At 42.5% G+C, this 17,770-nt stretch overlaps 1 protein-coding gene across 1 annotated transcript in view; it reads left to right on the top strand.

The window, feature by feature from the left end:
- Window positions 1-7,918: 7,918 nt before the first annotated feature.
- Window positions 7,919-17,770, top strand: part of LOC126212763 (period circadian protein-like) — a 176,285-nt gene continuing 166,433 nt past the window's right edge. The window contains exon 1 of the mRNA XM_049940169.1: window positions 7,919-8,433. The gene's annotated coding sequence lies outside the window, so the exon portion shown is untranslated. The remainder of the gene's footprint in view (window positions 8,434-17,770) is intronic.

Raw genomic sequence — 17,770 nt, 5'->3', positions numbered from 1 at the left:
TCTTTTAATGATTTCCAGCCCACATCCTGTATCATTTCTGTGACACTCTCTCTCATATTTCGCGATAACAAAAAACGTACAGCCTTTCTTTGAACTTTTTCGATGTATTCCGTCAGTCCTACGTGGTAAGGATCCCACACTACGCAGCAGTATTCTAAAAGAGGACGGACAAGCGTAGTGTAGGCAGTCTCCTTAGTAGGTCTGTTACATTTTCTAAGTGTCCTGCCAATAAAACGCATCCTTTGGTTAGCCTTCTCCACAACATTTTCTATGTGTTCTTTCCAATTTAAGTTGTTCGTAATTGTAATACCTAGGAATTTAGTTGAATTTACGGATTTTAGATTAGACTGATTTATCGTGTAACCGAAGTATAACGAGTTCCTTTTAGCTCTCATGTGGGTGACCTCACACTTTACGTTATTTAGGGTCAACTGCCACTTTTCGCGCCACTCAGGTATCTTTTATAAATCGTTTTGCAGTTTGTTTTGATCTTCTGATGACTTTATTAGTCGATAAACGACAGCGTCATCTGCAAACAACCGAAGACGGCTGCTCAGATTGTCTCGCAAATCGTTTATATAGATAAGGAACAGCAAAGGGCCTATAACACTAACTTGGGGAACGGCAGAAATCACTTCTGTTTTACTCGATGACTTTCCGTCAGTTCCTCTCTGACAGAAAATCATAAATCCAGTCACATAACTGAGACGATATTCCATAAGCACGCAATTTCACCACGAGCCGCTTGTGTGGTACAGTGTCAAAAGCCTTCCGGAAATACAGGAATACGGAATCGATCTCAAATCCCTTGTCAATAGCACTCAGCACTTCAAGTGAATGAAGAGCTAGTTGTATTTCACAGGAACGATGTTTTCTAAACCCATGTTGATTGTGTGTCAAAAGACCGTTTCCTTCGAGGTAATTCATAACCTTCGAACACAATATATGTTCTAAAAACCTGCAGCATATCGACTTTAACCATATGGGCCTGTAATTTAGTGGATTACTCCTACTACCTTTCTTGAATATTGGTGTGACCTGTGCAACTTCCCAGTCTTTGCGTGCGGATCTTTTCGTCGAGCTAACGGTTGTATATGATTGTTAAGTGTGGAGCTAATGCATCAGCATACTCCGAAAGGAACCTAATTGGTATACAGTCTGGACCAGAAGACTTGCTTTTATTAAGTGATTTGAGTTGCTTCACTACTCCGAGGATATTAACTTCTGCGTTACTCATGTTGGCAGCTGTTCTCGATTCGAATTCTGGAATATTTACTTCGTCTTCTTTTGTGAACATACCGACAATTTGCGTAAATGTTGTGGAAGAAATACGCAATGAACTCAAAGGTAGCATTATCTGGATTTCAGTTCACACTTGTGGTCGTTACATTGCGAATTTAATTGTTGGTGCTTTAAAAGAAGAGCCTTCTTCTTCCCTATTTAGCGGCCTGCAACGCACTTGAAAAAGTAAATAATTCTACGATCGTCAGATTTGTGAATGAGGGTATTAGAAAAATACTTCCAGAACCTTCCTCAGATGAAAGGGTGTTTGTGTTTATTTCAGATGCTGCTCCCTATATGATCAAAACAGGAAAAGCCCCCTGAGTATTTTATTCCAATTTGATTCACGTGGCGTGCTTTGCTCATGGAGTCCATCGCCTAGAATAGCTGAGTAAGTACGTTCCACCTTTGTGAGTGTAAATAAACTGATTTCATACACAAAGAAAGTGTTTCTATAGGCTCGCGCTCGCTCCCGAAACAGTCGTAACTCGTTGGGGTACGTGGGTCGCAAGCTGTGTTGTTTTACAATGAACATTTCGAGGCCTCTAGAGGGGAAGTAAACGACTTTTTTGTGATTTATTTATTTATTTATTAACATTACATCATTACAACATAACATCTTTACAACAATACATTAACAGAATGTAATTATGAGTAGCAGGTCAATATTAAACAGAATCGAAATCCTTTAAAGAAAACAGAATTGGAAACAAAACAAAAACAATTGAAAAGTGTGACAAATTATTCACAGAGTACTTTTGATCGATACTGCAGAGACTTTGGCATTAAAAAAGACGTTTCTGTGATTAGTACTCAATTTTCCCACAGACCTGCAAGTATTAAAAAGCTTGAAACTCAAGGTTTGGCGTTGAATGAATCTGTTCAGTTAACGAATACAATAAAAATAATTCTAGTGAACTCCTCATTGCCGAAGGTATTGCCAAGAAAACTGAAAACGTTTTAAACAATAACCCAGGCTTTGAACCCCTGTGCCAAATTGATAGTTTTATTAATGGGACGGGTCAACTTTTCCCAGAAACAGTAGGTGCCTACATAGCATCCACATTCAAATACTGCCCAGTTATCTCAGTTGATGCGGAACGGACCTTTTCTGCTTATAAAAATGTTTTGGGTGATCGAAGACAGAATCCTACTAACGAACATTTGGAACAGTTCTTGGTCGTTTATGTTTACAATAGTAGAAAAATGTAAAGTAAATTGTAAATGATGCTTTGGTCCAATAGTATTAATTAAAAGTTAATGCTGTTCAAAAAAAATTCATGATTATAAAATTATGTTGTTTTTTAAGTAAAATATTACGGAGTTTTTGAGCTTGCTCCTCTGCGCGCGATATATCTCGGAAGTTGGTCCCGTACATCTCGATTGTTTTGCTGCGGATCACTCGCATCGCATCCGCTTGCTACAGACAACAATAGCAAAGATGGAACAATTGTTGAAACACGGTATGCGTCCCCATTTTGCAAATTTTTAGGAAATAATCCCAGAAAGGCGTCCTTCCTAACCTCTACCAGAACGTATTCAGAACATATCAGCGTTCTAAATGTACCGATTTTTCGCTTGACCGGCGCTCTTCCTCGTAATTGATATGCACAGGTTCGACGCAGTAAATACCATGTTCTTTTATTATTTGACCTTGCATATTTCGACATTTTTCATGCATTTTAAGTATTTTCCATGCATACTTTAAGGTTCTTATGATGCGTATAATCCGGTCTCTGATTATTACTATGTTTTCTAAAAAAAAAAAAATACATCCTACTGTTCAGCACGTAGTAATTAGTAATTGGCAATTTTCTGAGTTATGTTATGAGTATATCAGGAAGTAATACACCGAGAGAGTGTTCTTTCTTATGAATATTAAGTGGACAGATGTAAGGAACAGAAGTAGTACAAACGCAATCAAATCTGAACTGCAAGTTGCCACGAATTTTCCTTATTCATGCAGTGAATTCTTTGAAATTGCCAAAAATGATATAAAACAACTGACTGAGGCAAAAATCTGTTGCCAGTTATGTGTAAGTATTTGCGATGTGTAATTAAATAGTTATCTTTTACAAACACTGCTTTGATTTTTGGTGAAATTTCGCCGTTCTCTTAATCTCCCTTATTTTTTTGTCAGGGATATAAGTATATCCCTTATTTTCTTTTTAAAAAAGTGGGTCACGCAAGCTGTGACTGTACGGCAAGGATAGGGTGACCATATTTTCTTCGGACAAAAGTGGGACTTTCATACATTTTCTTGCCCAAAAAGTGGGACAATTTTTATTTCTCGTTAAATATCACTTTTAATGCTAACATAAAGGAGGATATAAGATGAACATCAACAAAAGCAAAACGAGGATAATGGAATGTAGTCAAATTAAATCGGGTGATGCTGAGGGGATTAGATTAGGAAATGAGACACTTAAAGTAGTAAAGGAGTTTTGCTATTTAGGGAGCAAAATAACTGATGATGGTCGAAGTAGAGAGGATATAAAATGTAGACTGGCAATGGCAAGGAAATCTTTTCTGAAGAAGAGAAATTTGTTAACATCGAGTATAGATTTAAGTGTCAGGAAGTCGTTTCTGAAAGTATTTGTATGGAGTGTAGCCATGTATGGAAGTGAAACATGGACGATAACCAGTTTGGACAAGAAGAGAATAGAAGCTTTCGAAATGTGGTGCTACAGAAGAATGCTGAAGATAAGGTGGGTGGATCACGTAACTAATGAGGAGGTATTGAATAGGATTGGGGAGAAGAGAAGTTTGTGGCACATCTTGACTAGAAGAAGGGATCGGTTGGTAGGACATGTTCTGAGGCATCAAGGGATCATCAATTTAGTATTGGAGGGCAGCGTGGAGGGTAAAAATCGTAGAGGGAGACCAAGAGATGAATACACTAAGCAGATTCAGAAGGATGTAGGTTGCAGTAGGTACTGGGAGATGAAGAAGCTTGCACAGGATAGGGTAGCATGGAGAGCTGCATCAAACCAGTCTCAGGACTGAAGACCACAACAACAACAATGCTAACATTTCCTCTTCCTCTGCAAGTACAGGCTTCACTGATATTTGTGTGTGTGTGTGTGTGTGTGTGTGTGTGTGTGTGTGTGTGTGTGTGTGTGTGTACAAAACCAAACAAAGAATGGAAATACTGGAAATAAGTACATTTCAGGTTTTCAGAAATTTACTTGTTAAGAAATGGAACATTTATAACACAGAATGTAGAAAGACATACAGTAACAATCACTACAAAAAAAAGTTCTTAATGAACACAAGGAATTTATGGTTTTATGGATTCCACACTGCAATCATATTTCTTCGAAGATGAAATTTCATTCAGCAACTCAGGTTTGCCTAATAGGTATGAATAGAAGTCAGTGCAGCTGTATTTACTGAAGTTTAAACAGGTCAGTAAAATACACTTAACGCTCCCCACCGTAAATCTGTTCCTCTCATCTGTCCACTGTGACGATAGTAAGCCGAAAACTCTTTCAACATTTGAACTGTGGGCAGGGAGCGAAAAGAAGTACTGCGCTATATTAAGCGATTCTCTGAACTGTTCATTACACTGGAATGATCTGAAAAACCTACACCATTTTTCATGTGCCATCAACTGATTCAATTGTTCACTGTCTGTTTTCACTTGTTGTTTTACAAATGACTGTATATTAACTATTTCATCAAATAAGAGGGTGTCATTTACTAGAATGCCCGTTTCATTTAGGCACCTTATAGTATTTTCACCTACTGACCATTCTGGTGGTTCTGTGAGCATCATCCATGAGAATACAGAAAACTCGGCTATTCCCTGTAACCATGAGGATAAATAGTCTACTGAAACTTCATAAAACGTTGATACTGCTATGTCAAATTTCTTAACAGACTGGTCATCACAATCATGCAGCAGTTTTTTTACACTTACTGGTACAAAATGTTCATGTTTCCTTGAATTTAGACTTGTCAAAGCTTTATTTAAGACTGCTAATACTTCACATATGGAATTATTCTGTTTCTCAATGCTCAGAATGGATTGTTGGAAAACACTCATTTGCGAATGTACAAAAAGTAAATAACATTCATTTATAGGATCACTGAAAAATCTCTTTTAAGATAGCAGGGCACTTTGAGTTAGACTGTGACAAAAAGTAAGATTTCAAACGTTCATACATTTTCAAGATCCTTTCTATGGCTGGCAACAATGAAAGCCACCAATACAAAAAATGAAAATGGTTGTACAACTTCATGACAATGCAGTCAATGTCAACAGGTAAAACATCACAAGCACTTTGAAGTGTGTTATGAACAACATGTGCTGGACAACCTATATCAACAATGTTGTTGTTGTTGTTGTGGTCTTCAGTTCTGAGACTGGTTTGATGCAGCTCTCCATGCTACTCTATCCTGTGCAAGCTTCTTCATCTCCCAGTACCTACTGCAACCTACATCCTTCTGAATCTGCTTAGTGTATTCATCTCTTGGTCTCCCTCTACGATTTTTACCCTCCACGCTGCCCTCCAATGCTAAATTTGTGATCCATTGATGCCTTAAAACATGTCCTACCATGAGAAAGATAATTGGAAATTGTTTCGGACTTTTCGTTCTGCAATTCATCAAGATCAAGCAATTTCGTCTGCAGTCCACCCTCACTTACAGAAAAATACTGAATTATCACACGAAAAATTTTCTGATGCCCATGGTTGCTAGCATCAGTAGATATTGAAAAGTATTTAGCACTGTTTACAGCAGCTATTACCTGTTTCTGGAAATACGGAGCTATAACATTGTTGATAATTGATTCACACTTTGTTCTTCCACACGAAACATTCTCTGCACTCTTAGAATCAGGATTTTTTTTGTTTAGTTGAACACTGCAGTCATTAGAATGATAGCTTTGGTGCTGTTTAACAACATGGAATGACAGGGTTCCTTCTGCTGCAGCTACGTTCTTCTGTTCATGTGTATTTGAAGTTACAAAATTTCTCGTCATTTTTTGCGAGGAACCTGCCGATCGAAGATTCTTTCTGTGTTTCTCTGATTCCAAACGATGCTTGAGATCTGCAGCACCACCACGAGACACGGACACAGCGCAGTCACATATGTTAAATTTTGCTGAACAGTCATTGTCTGCAGCAGTGAAGCAAGGAAACTTCCTCTGAAGCTCTTCCGAAAACTTTGATTTTCGTTTCGGCATCGCCACGGCGTGCTAGCACTTCACGAAACTGGTACTGACAAGCGAACCTCCCCATCGCACCCCCCTCAGATTTAGTTATAAGTTGGCACAGTGGATAGGCCTTGAAAAACTGAACACGGATCAATCGAGAAAACAGGAAGAATCTGTGTGGAACTATGAAAAAATAAGCAAAATACACAAACTTAGTAGTACATGCGCAAGATATGCAACATCAAGGATAGAATGAGCTGAGGAGCGCCGTGGTCCTGTGGTTAGCGTGAGCAGCTGCAGAAGCAGAGGTCCTTGGTTCGAGTCTTCCATCCAGTGAAAAGATTACTTTCTTTATTTTCGCAAAGTTATGATCTGTCCGTTCATTCATTGACCACTTTGTTCACTTTAATAAGTTTAGTCTCTGTGTTTTGCGACCGCAACGCAAAACCGTGCGATTAGTAGACGAAAGGACGTGCCTCTACAATGGGAACCGAAAACATTTGATCGCAAGGACATAGGTCAACCGACTCCTCCACAGGAAAACACGAATGATATCTTCTATACGACACTGGTGACGGCATGTGCGTCACATTACAGGAATATGTTGTCGACCCACCTAACTTGTACACTTGGCGAATGGGTAAAAAGATTCTTCTACCTTGCCCGATTTAGGTTTTCTTGTGGATATGATAATCACTCCCAAAAAAGTGATCAAAACATAAAGAGTTTGTCACATAAACTGAAAATAATAAAGTAAACATTTCTCTCGAGGGAAGACTTGAACTGAGGACCTCTGCTCCCGCAGCTGCTCACGCTAACCACGGGACCACGGCGCTCCTGTGCTCGATTAATCCTAGATGTTACATATGTTACGCATGGACTCCTCAGTTTGTATATTTTGCTTATTTTTTCATAGTTCCACACAACTTCTTCATGTTTTAAATCTGAGGGGGGTGCGATGTGGAGGTTCCCTTGTGAGTGCTGACAACGATGGTAAGCAAAAGAAAATAAGAGTATGCAACAATTACAGTGCTTAAGCTGTACGTTATCAGGGGGTACCAACGTATGGAATGTCAGTTTCAATTGATAGTTTATAAAATCGACACTCAGAAACTATTTTAACCATTTTGTAAATGTCTGAAGATAATCCTTGAAAATCGGGACAAATTTGTTGTTTTTTTTTTTTTTTTTTAATGTCGGGACAAATTTTTGAGCCTTAAAAACCGGGACAATCCAGATTAATCGGGACGTATGGTCACCCCAGGCAAGGAGAAGCCTCCGCTATTTGGCTCACAGTGGGAAGGTCAGGTCCTTGGGGGAATTTGGTGGCGCGCGGCGGTGACTTCGCGCCGGGGTTGGCTGCACTGCGGAGCTCACGTGCGCGGGTGCGTGACTCCAGAGAGAGACAGCTGCCCGGCGCGGGTCTGCGCATGCGCCGGGGCGCCTGACGGCGCGACCGGCTCAGCCGGAAGGGCAGGTAAAGCGAAGCAGCCGACGAGTAAACAGCACGCCCAGCTGCGCTCCCAAACGACAGACATATCGTGCGCACTCGCACCGTCAACCGCGCTCCAGGAGTGTGTGTCGCAGTTGTTACGCACAGTGCCGCGCCGTGACAGACAGAGCTTCGCAAACCAGGCGTCTACGCGTGCGCGAGTGGTGCCGTCCAAATTACGTCGCGCGGCGCAGTTCCCGAGCGTGCAACGTGATCTAGTCGGCCGTGCAACGTGACTGACTTGGCCAGTGAGTGGCTTCGCCCGCGTTATTTTCCGTGCCACGTTCGCGCGACAAGGACACGATCTCGCAACAGACTCGCCCGTGCTTCGTTGCTGCACCAAATAAAACACACCAGTGAGTGTTTTCTGTGTGTTGACTGTCTCCTGCTGTGTTTCTTCCCAGAATACGCCACAAGTGCCGGAGTTGCTCCACTTTTGTGACAGATCACCCTCACCGGATCGAAGGCCGTTTCGCCACCACCATCGCACTCCACAAACGTGAGTAAAATATACTATAATGCATTGTTGTTATACTTTGAAATAAGTTTTCTTTTCATGCCTAAGCGCCACAGCTTATTAAGATATTATTTTCATGAAACTTCCTGGCACATTAAAACTGTGTGCCGGACCGAGACTCGAACTCGGGACCTTTGCCTTTGGCGGGCAAGTGCTCTACCGACTGAGCAACCCAGATACGACTCACGCCCCGTCCTCACAGCTTTACTACTGCCAGTACCTCGTCTCCTACCTTCCAAACATTGCAGAAGCTCTCCTGCGAACCTTGCAGAACTAGCACCCTTGAAAGAAAGAGCACTTGCCCGTGAAAGGCAAAGGTCCCGAGTTCGAGTCTCGGTCCGGCACACAGTTTTAATATGCCAGGAAGTTTCATATCAGTGCACACTCCGCTGCAGAGCGAAAATCTCATTCTGGAAATATTATTTTGATGTTCCACCTAGGTTGAAATACGATCACAGCAACTGCGGAGCAGGGGCGGGGGGGGGGGGGAGGGGGGCTAAGGGGACCTTGCTCATACCCCTCCCCCCCCCCCAATCTCGCACATTCCCCCTAAAATCTGTGGCACAGAGTCTTTATGCATATCCAAGCTGTTTTCCCTCGGCTTCACCCGCATACGGACGCATCACATACTATGGTGTGCAAAACTCATAACAAAAGTAACTGTCACATGATATGTTACAGCCAAATAACAAAGCTTGGTGATACTTTGACCGTACATAGAAAGAACTGCTCCAGTACGGTACACAGGGAAACTGGAAGCAATATGCAGTGAGACAAAATAAATTGCCGACAAAAACGTAGTAAAAAGCCAGTCCTATAAACATAGTAGAAAAACTACCTAGCCCGCATCTCGTGGTCGTGCGGTAGCGTTCTCGCTTCCCACGCCCGGGTTCCCGGGTTCGATTCCCGGCGGGGTCAGGGATTTTCTCTGCCTCGTGATGGCTGGGTGTTGTGTGATGTCCTTAAGTTAGTTAGGTTTAAGTAGTTCTAAGTTCTAGGGGACTGATGACCATCGATGTTAAGTCCCATAGTGCTCAGAGCCATTTCAACCATTTTTGAAACACTACCTAATTTCCACACATCACTAATTTATAGCTGGCTACGGTGGCCGTGCGGTTCTAGGCGCTTGAGTCCGGAACCGCGGGACTGCTACGGTCACAGGATCGAATCCTGCCTCGGGCATGGATGTGTGTGTTGTCCTTAGGTTAGTTAGGTTTAAGTAGTTCTAAGTTCTAGGGGACTGATGACCTGAGATGTAAAGTCCCATAGTGCTCAGAGCCATTTTGAACTTATTTATAATGGTAACTGTGTAAACATGTATCATCGGTGGTCCACTATCATCCAAGCTGTCAAGAGAAAAGTAGTATACATAGCAGCCAACTAAAGTCATATATTCACCTCCAGTGTACATCTAAGGAGAAACTAATAATTTTAAAAAAAGGGCAGCAAGATATTACATGTAAGGTAAAAAACTTTTATGATCATAGAGACCATCATATCAAGACCATTGCTTAATTATGTATTTACAGAGCACCTAATGGTGCAATATGCCAAAATGGGCTTAGGCCTATTGTGAATGGTTTATAAAAGAAAAACCATTTAAAGAGCAGTGTAGCTGACTGATATTCGTAATAATCGTGTCATTAGAAGACATACGAGCCGCGTTTTTTAAGTAAGTACCGTTTTGAAATTAAAAAAAGACGTGCTAAGATATCTCAATAATTTTATTTTTACATGAAAGCCTGTACCTTAATCCACTTTTCTACATAATTTCCGTCAATATTGAGGCACTTCCCATAACGTTGTACCAGTTTTTGAATACCCTCCTCATAGAAGTCTGCCGCCTGACTTCTTGACCACTGCATCACCACTGTTTTAACTTCGTCACCGCCTTGAAGACGCTGACCGCCCAGGTGTTTCTTCAAGTGCAGGAACAGACGGCAGTCACTGGGCGCAAGATCGGGGCTGTATGGAGGATGATCTAGAGTTTCCCATCGAAAAGATCTGATGAGACATGGAGTGTTGCTTTGATCTTGGTGTGAATTAGGCCACCCACGTTTCATCGCCCGTAACAATTTGGCTAAGGAATCATCACCGTCCTTGTGATACCGCTCAAGGAAAGTCAATGCACTGTCTGAAACGTTTGGTTTTGTGCTCTTCCGTCAAATTTTGGGTACCCAACGTGCGCACAATTTTCGGTAATTCAAGTGCTCGGTCACAATGCCATACAAAACACTACGAGAAACATTAGGAAAGTCATCCCGCAAGGAGGAAATCGTAAAGTGTTTGTTTTCTCTCACCTTATTGTCAACTTCCTGCACCAAACTTTCATTAACGACCGAAGGACGCCCACTCCGTTGTTCATCGTGCACATTTGTGCGGCCATCTTTAAACGCTCTCACCCACTTTCTTACCATTCCATCACTCATAATGTTTTCTCCGTAAACTGCACAGATCTCACGGTGAATATCGATCGCTTTTAGGCCTTTAGCACTAAGAAATCTTATAACAGCCCGTACTTCACAGTTGGCGGGACTCATGAGATGTCGGAGGCATCTTAAACACTCAGTACACAGCGTAAACAAGGAAGAATCAGACTGTAATGGCGTCAGTGCGTAGATTAAGGTACAGGCTTTCATGTAAAAATAAAATTATTGAGATATCTTAGCACGTCCTTTTTTTAATTTCAAAGCAGTACTTACTTAAAAAACATTCCTTGTATTTTGCACTGCAGGCCTCAAATAACAAACAGGAGTGACAATTTTGTTTAGAGAGACTAATTACATTGTATTCACCACGATTCTTGGTGGTCCCTGGACATTACAAATGGCATACCCTCATATGGCGAGACGTACATATAATGCACCTAGGAACGTCATTGAAGACGATCGATTGGTGGTCCAGGTCTTATGGTGTGTGAAGTCTTAATGTTCCATGGGTGTACTGACCTTCAGATATTTGAACACGGTACATTCACTTGTAAACATTACTGTGACGCTGTATGTGTTCCCCATGTGCAAGTCACAGGCGTGCATTCTGCCCTGACTTCATTTCATTTTTGTGGATGACAATGCGCGACCATTTTTGTGGATGACAATGCGCGACCATTTTTGTGGATGACAATGCGCGACCATTTTTGTGGATGACAATGCGTGACCATTTTTGTGGGTGACGACCATTCTTGTGGATGACAATGCGCGGCCGTTTTTGTGGATGACGATGCACGACCGCATGGAATAGCGCAGGTGGGGGAGGATATTCAGCGAATAAACTGGGCTGCATTTTACGCAACTTACATCCCATCGAGCACGTGTGGCATGTATTGGGGAGACATACTGGAGCACGTCCACGTGTACCACCGACCATCCAGCAGCTGTCAGCCACACTGGTGGAGGAATAGAATTCCTTTCGAACCTTGTTTGCGAGCATGGGAGAACATTGCAGAGCACGCGCTGCCGTCCCTGGTGATGGATCACACAACCTGTTAAGGACCGTGCTCCGCCAGGGGACCGTCATAAATCGCGGCGACGTCTGTATAATTATTATCTTCGAATAAAAGTGTCATTTCTGTTTGTCTCGTTGCGGATTTCTTTCAGTTACCTTCTGCAATGTACTGTGTCAGTTCTTCCTGTCTATGGCACAAGTCTCATCGAGCTATGTTACTCATACGTGACACATCAGGAGAAATTACTTTTGTCCTTAAGTTTTGCATTCTAGTTCTACATTTTACACAGACATATATTTAGCACACATTTAGCATATGTCACACAAACTTGTATGCATATCCCAGCCGTATCCCTAGCGATTTTCGCCCTGGTGCTTCGTCTGAATCGGGACAAAACGTATACTTCTAATAAGTTTCCTTTAATTTACGTCTATGGTCACAATATTTTCTGTTTAACGGATTACTGGTTTCGGTCTTTAATGATCATCATCAGATCTGTCTCATAAAAACAAGGTCGTAATGCACTGCAGCCATAATGGCATAGTCAACTGTTAAATGCGGAATCAACACCAGGATCAGTCATGTTGTCAGTAAAACTAATGTTTAAAACAAGCTTGTTTCAAACAGTAGTTTTACTGACAACCTGACTCATGTGATGTGATTTATATGTATTTGACGATGCTGGTGTTGATTCCGAATTTAACAGTTGACTATGCCACTATGGCTGCAGTGCATTAGGACTTTGTTTCTATGAGACAGATCTGATGATGGTCATTAAAAACCGAAACCGGTAATCTGTTAAACAGAAAAGATTGCGACCAAAGACGCAAATTAAAGGAAACTTATTACATATACGGGTCACTGTGTTTTTTCGCGACGATGTCTCAGCTTGTGAAACTTATAATTCTGCGCTATAGACTGTCGTTTCGAAAAACAGGAGTGGCGCTGGCAACCGATTGTGAGTTTTTTTTTTTTTTTCTTTACACCTTCCATCTCTAGAGAGCATGTTAGATATATCTCTGGTATTGATTGTGAGCCGTTTGGTGTGATTTTGGTCCCCGAAACACGATGTGGTAGGTGCAGCCGACAAGGACGAGTGAGAGACATTGCTCCTCATACTTCTGAAGTACTCAAGGTCAACTAAATACAGGGAAGATACACCAACAGTTTGTTTTTGGATGTTTCGACAAGTCACCCATCCTCGCTCCCACGTCTGGCAGCAATACCACAACTTTATACTCCATATTTGGTTGAAATTGCTCCTGGCATCGCTACCCATGCTTTTTATGTGATGCCTTCCCACGCCAAACCTTCAGCTACCGGGCTGGTAGGGGTACCTTATTATCATTGTAAGTTTTTCCAGACAGCAAGTGATACATTTGCCAGTTTTGGTAGAAATTCCATCACAAATTACAGGGAGTTGTTAATGAGACACTGTCCGCCTCCCCTCCTCCAGGCCCAGTACCCCAACTGTAGTGGTGAAGTATTCATAGTGACTTTTATGTATACGGAATGAAGCGGCGATCGAAAATTAGTACCAAGACGGGATTCGAAACCGGGTCTGCTGATTGCTAGGCAGCTCTGTCAGCCACTAAGCCACCCTGACACCGTGGTTCACAAAGCTGCACGGATTACTCTGCCATGCCTCTCTCCTCAATCCTCCAAGCAAGAGACCCAGGTTCAATTCCCGGCCTTGGTACAAATTTTCAATCAGCACTTCAGTATAGATAACATAAAATCGTATTTGTACAAGACCAGTACAGTCTCTGAAATTGTGTCATTTCATTTGTATTATAGTGACTGCCCCCAAAACCTACGGATTTCATACTAATAGCGGTCGTTTCATGTTGTTTTTTTTTTTTTTTTTTTTTTTTTTTATAATTCCCAGCCCAACTTCCGCCCCTAGGGGTGGTTGGGGTATATTGTTGCACCATAAAAAAAATGGCTCTGAGCACTATGGGACTCAACGTCTGTGGTCATAAGTCCCCTAGAACTTAGAACTACTTAAACCTAACTAACGTATAAGGACATCACACACATCCATGCCCGAGGCAGCATTCGAACCTGCGACCGTAGCAGTCGCGCGGTTTCTGACTGAGCGCCTAGAACCGCTAGACCACCGCGGCCGGCTGTTGCACCATACCTTTACAGGAATAATGAGTAATGTATGTAGAAAATTTGGCTGGATTTGCCCCAGACGTTGGTGAGTTAACCTGTCTCAGGCCGGGCGTGGTGGCCGAGGGGTTCTAGGCGCTACAGTCCAGAACCACGCGGCTGCTATGGTCGCAGGTTCGAATCCTGCCTTGGGCATAGATGTGTGTGATGTCCTTAGGTTAGTTAGGTTTAAGTAGTTCTAAGTTCTAGCGGACTGATGACCTTAGCAGTTAAGTCCCATAAGATTTCACACACATTTGAACATTTTTTTTTTTATAAAAAATTTTAAGAAAATATTTCGTTACATTAAAAAAAATTAAAAGCTAAATTTATGAAATCTGTATTTCACTTCTCTCTTATAAATAAAAATATACTTGTTAGGGAATGAAACTATGGAAATATTTCCCCAAGAACGCAAAAGGCACGATTAACAAAAACGTCCAACGCCAGCTACCAGAATCGCTTTTTGGTGAGAAGTACATTCGGAAAAGGCCATGCTTCTATGGCCTTAATTACAGTGAAAAGCTTAGAAGGTGCTGCAATACGTGAACAACATTAAAATTCGATTAAATAAGAACAAAAGACATTTCTGCAGGCCATACAGCCTACACGAGCGAAGCAGCGGGCACTAAGCGAGTTTTTTATGTATACGTTTATAGTTATTTCTACAAATTAAACACCTTACAGTTTGAAGATCATCATGGAACATCTGAAAAAAAAAACCGCTTGAGTTATTATAGTGTTACAAGAGCGTAAACCGATTCTGGACGAAAGTGCAGGGGGGCAGTCGGCTCGGAAGAATTCCAGTAATCCGCTGAAAAATTCTTTAAAAAGCGAACGAAGTATCGAATGTGGTGTCATCATACACTTCTTCGGCTTTCCTCCCCGTCGTTTCGAAACGCAACTGTTTTTTTCTCCCAATTAAGAGTATCGTCCGCGTGACCAAATTAGGCGATATTTTGCCACTAATAATAGAATTTTTAGCAGGTTTTTTTTTCTTTTTTTTTTTAAAGAAATGCATCTATCGCCGTTTCGGTGAAATTTTTCTTGATCAACGCGATTTTTGAGCAACACATGCAAAACCAAATGTGTTTTTATCCACTGATTTTAATTTGATGCTGTTTATAGTTACGTTGTGAAATATTGCAATCCAAAGTTCTACCACTCTCTAAAAAACGACCCCAGTGCTAACGTTAAATTGCTGTACGTAAGTAAATAGGCTACTATAGGAGCGTGTACGTATTTTCAACATAACGATACTGGAAAAATCGAAATTGCTTTTCCCCTTCTTTCTTGTTACGAAATTATCTGAACTATTAGAACAATACACAGAAAAAAGCAATAAACAGCAGGGCTAACATTAAATTCAACTGCAAGAAAGAATTGAACTGACTAACAAAACAACAACCGGACTCATATAACACCAAAGGTGTGCAGTAACTGGTCTTGCTGAAGTATAGCTTGTCGATACTCCTCTTGATGTATCGATAATTACACTACTGGCCATTAAAATTGCTACACCACGAAGATGACGTCCTAGAGTCGAGAAATTTAATCGACAGGAAGATGATGCTGCGATATGCAAATGATTAGCATTTCAGACCATTATTCAGACAAGGTTGGCGCCGGTGGCGACACCGACAACGTGCTGACATGAGGAAAGTTTCCAACCGATTTCTCATACACAAACAGCAGTTGACCGACGTTGCATGGTGAAACGTTGTTGTGATGCCTTGTATAAGTAGGAGAAATGCGTACCATAACGTTTCCGACTTTGACAAAGGCCGGATTGTAACCTATCGAGATTGCGGTTTATCGTATCGCGACATTGGTGCTCGTGTCGGTCGAGATTCAATGACTGTTAGCAGAATATGGAATCGGTGGGTTCAGGTGGGTAATACGGAACGCCGTGCTGGATCCCAACGGCCTCGTATCACTAGCAGTCGAGATGACAGGCATCTTATCCGATGGCTCTAACGGATCGTGCAGCCACGTCTCGATCCCTTAGTCGACAAGAGGGGGACGTTTGCAAGACAACAACCATCTGCACGAACAGTTAGACGACGTTTGCAGAAGCACGGACTATCAGCTCGGAGACCGTGGCTGCGGCTACCCTTGACGCTGCATCACAGACAGGAGCGCCTGCGACGGTGTACTCGACGACGAACCTGCGTGTACGAATGGCAAAACGTCATTTTTTCGGACGAATCCAGGTTCTGTTTACAGCATCACGATGATCGCATCCGTGTTTGGCGACATCGCGATGTGCGCACATTGGAAGCGTGTATTCGTCATCGCCATACTGGCGTACCACCCGGCGTGATGGTATGGGGTGCCATTGGTTACACGTCTCGGTCACCTCTTGTTCGCATTGACGGCACTTTGAACAGTGGGCGTTACATTTCAGATGTGTTACGACCCGTGGCTCTACCCTTCATTCGATCCCTGCGAAACCCTACATTTCAGCAGGATAATGCACGACCGCATATAGTCACCAATTGAAAGCGTCTTGTCGATGGTGGCCGAGCAACTGGATACGCCAGTCACTACTCTCGATGAACTGTGGTATCGTGTTGAAGCTGTACGGGCAGCTGTACCTGTACACGCCATCCGAGCTCTGTTTGACTCAACGCCCAGGCGTATGAAGGCCGTTATTACGGCCAGAGGTGGTTGTTCTGGGTACTGATTTCTCAGGATCTATGCCCCCAAATTGCGTGAAAATGTGATGACATGTCGGTTCTAGTACAATATATTTGTCCAATGAATACCCGTTTATCACCTGCATTTCTTCTTGGTGTAGCAATTTTAATGGCCAGTAGTGTACTTTTGTTACCGCGTCACGCGCCTGCAACACCACCAGGGGGCATCCAACGTTGCGGCGGGCAGTGGTCGTAATGTTTTGCTTCACCAGTGAATAGCAATTTGCGTCCGGCCGTCACTCTTGCACGAATAGCCAAAGCGGTTAAGGCGACCGCTCGCGCAAATCGGGAAATTCGGGTTCGAGTCCCGGTGAGGCACAAATTTCCATTGCAGTCATTCCCGTATACAGCTAACCGTCGTTCGTATTCGCAACTGCGAATACATTTCGTGTAGTACATGATTAAGCTCTACTCGCACTTATGCGGATTCTTTGATACGGAGTGAATAACAAAACTGAAATTTGTGAATAAATTTAGGAGTTGCGCAGTTTTTTTTCCACATGTGAGAATTTGTTCGAGTTTGACACTGAAGGTGGACATTCCTAAACAGGTCTGTGTATTTTTAAAATCTGTGTTCTTTGACATTTGATTATCCGCAGTTCGTGGTCTAGTGGTTACGGTCAGAGGGTTAGCTGCCCTCTTTAATAATAATAATAAAAAAAACTGAGTTAATGGATCGACGATTAACTTCAACAAGCATCACGGGACGTCCGCCCCAAACAAATTCATCGACCAACAACGAAGTGAGATCACGGGGTCCTGGGTTCGATTCCCGGATGGGTTGGGGATTTTCTCTGCCCGGGGACTGAGTGCTTGAGTTTTCCCCATCATTTCATCATAATGTGTGAACGTGGCTTAAACTGTGTGGTGTTACCGCCAGACACCACACTTGCTAGGTGGTAGCCTTTAAATCGGCCGCGGTCCGTTGGTATATGTCGGACCGGCGTGTCGCCACTGTCAGTGATTGCAGACCGAGCGCCACCACACGGCAGGTCTAAAGAGACTTCCTAGCACTCGCCCC

Source organism: Schistocerca nitens, chromosome 11 (assembly GCF_023898315.1).
Source record: "Schistocerca nitens isolate TAMUIC-IGC-003100 chromosome 11, iqSchNite1.1, whole genome shotgun sequence".
NCBI lineage: Eukaryota > Metazoa > Arthropoda > Insecta > Orthoptera > Acrididae > Schistocerca > Schistocerca nitens.
Note: the sequence above shows the minus strand (reverse complement) of the source record. Positions and strands in the feature narration are given on the sequence as shown.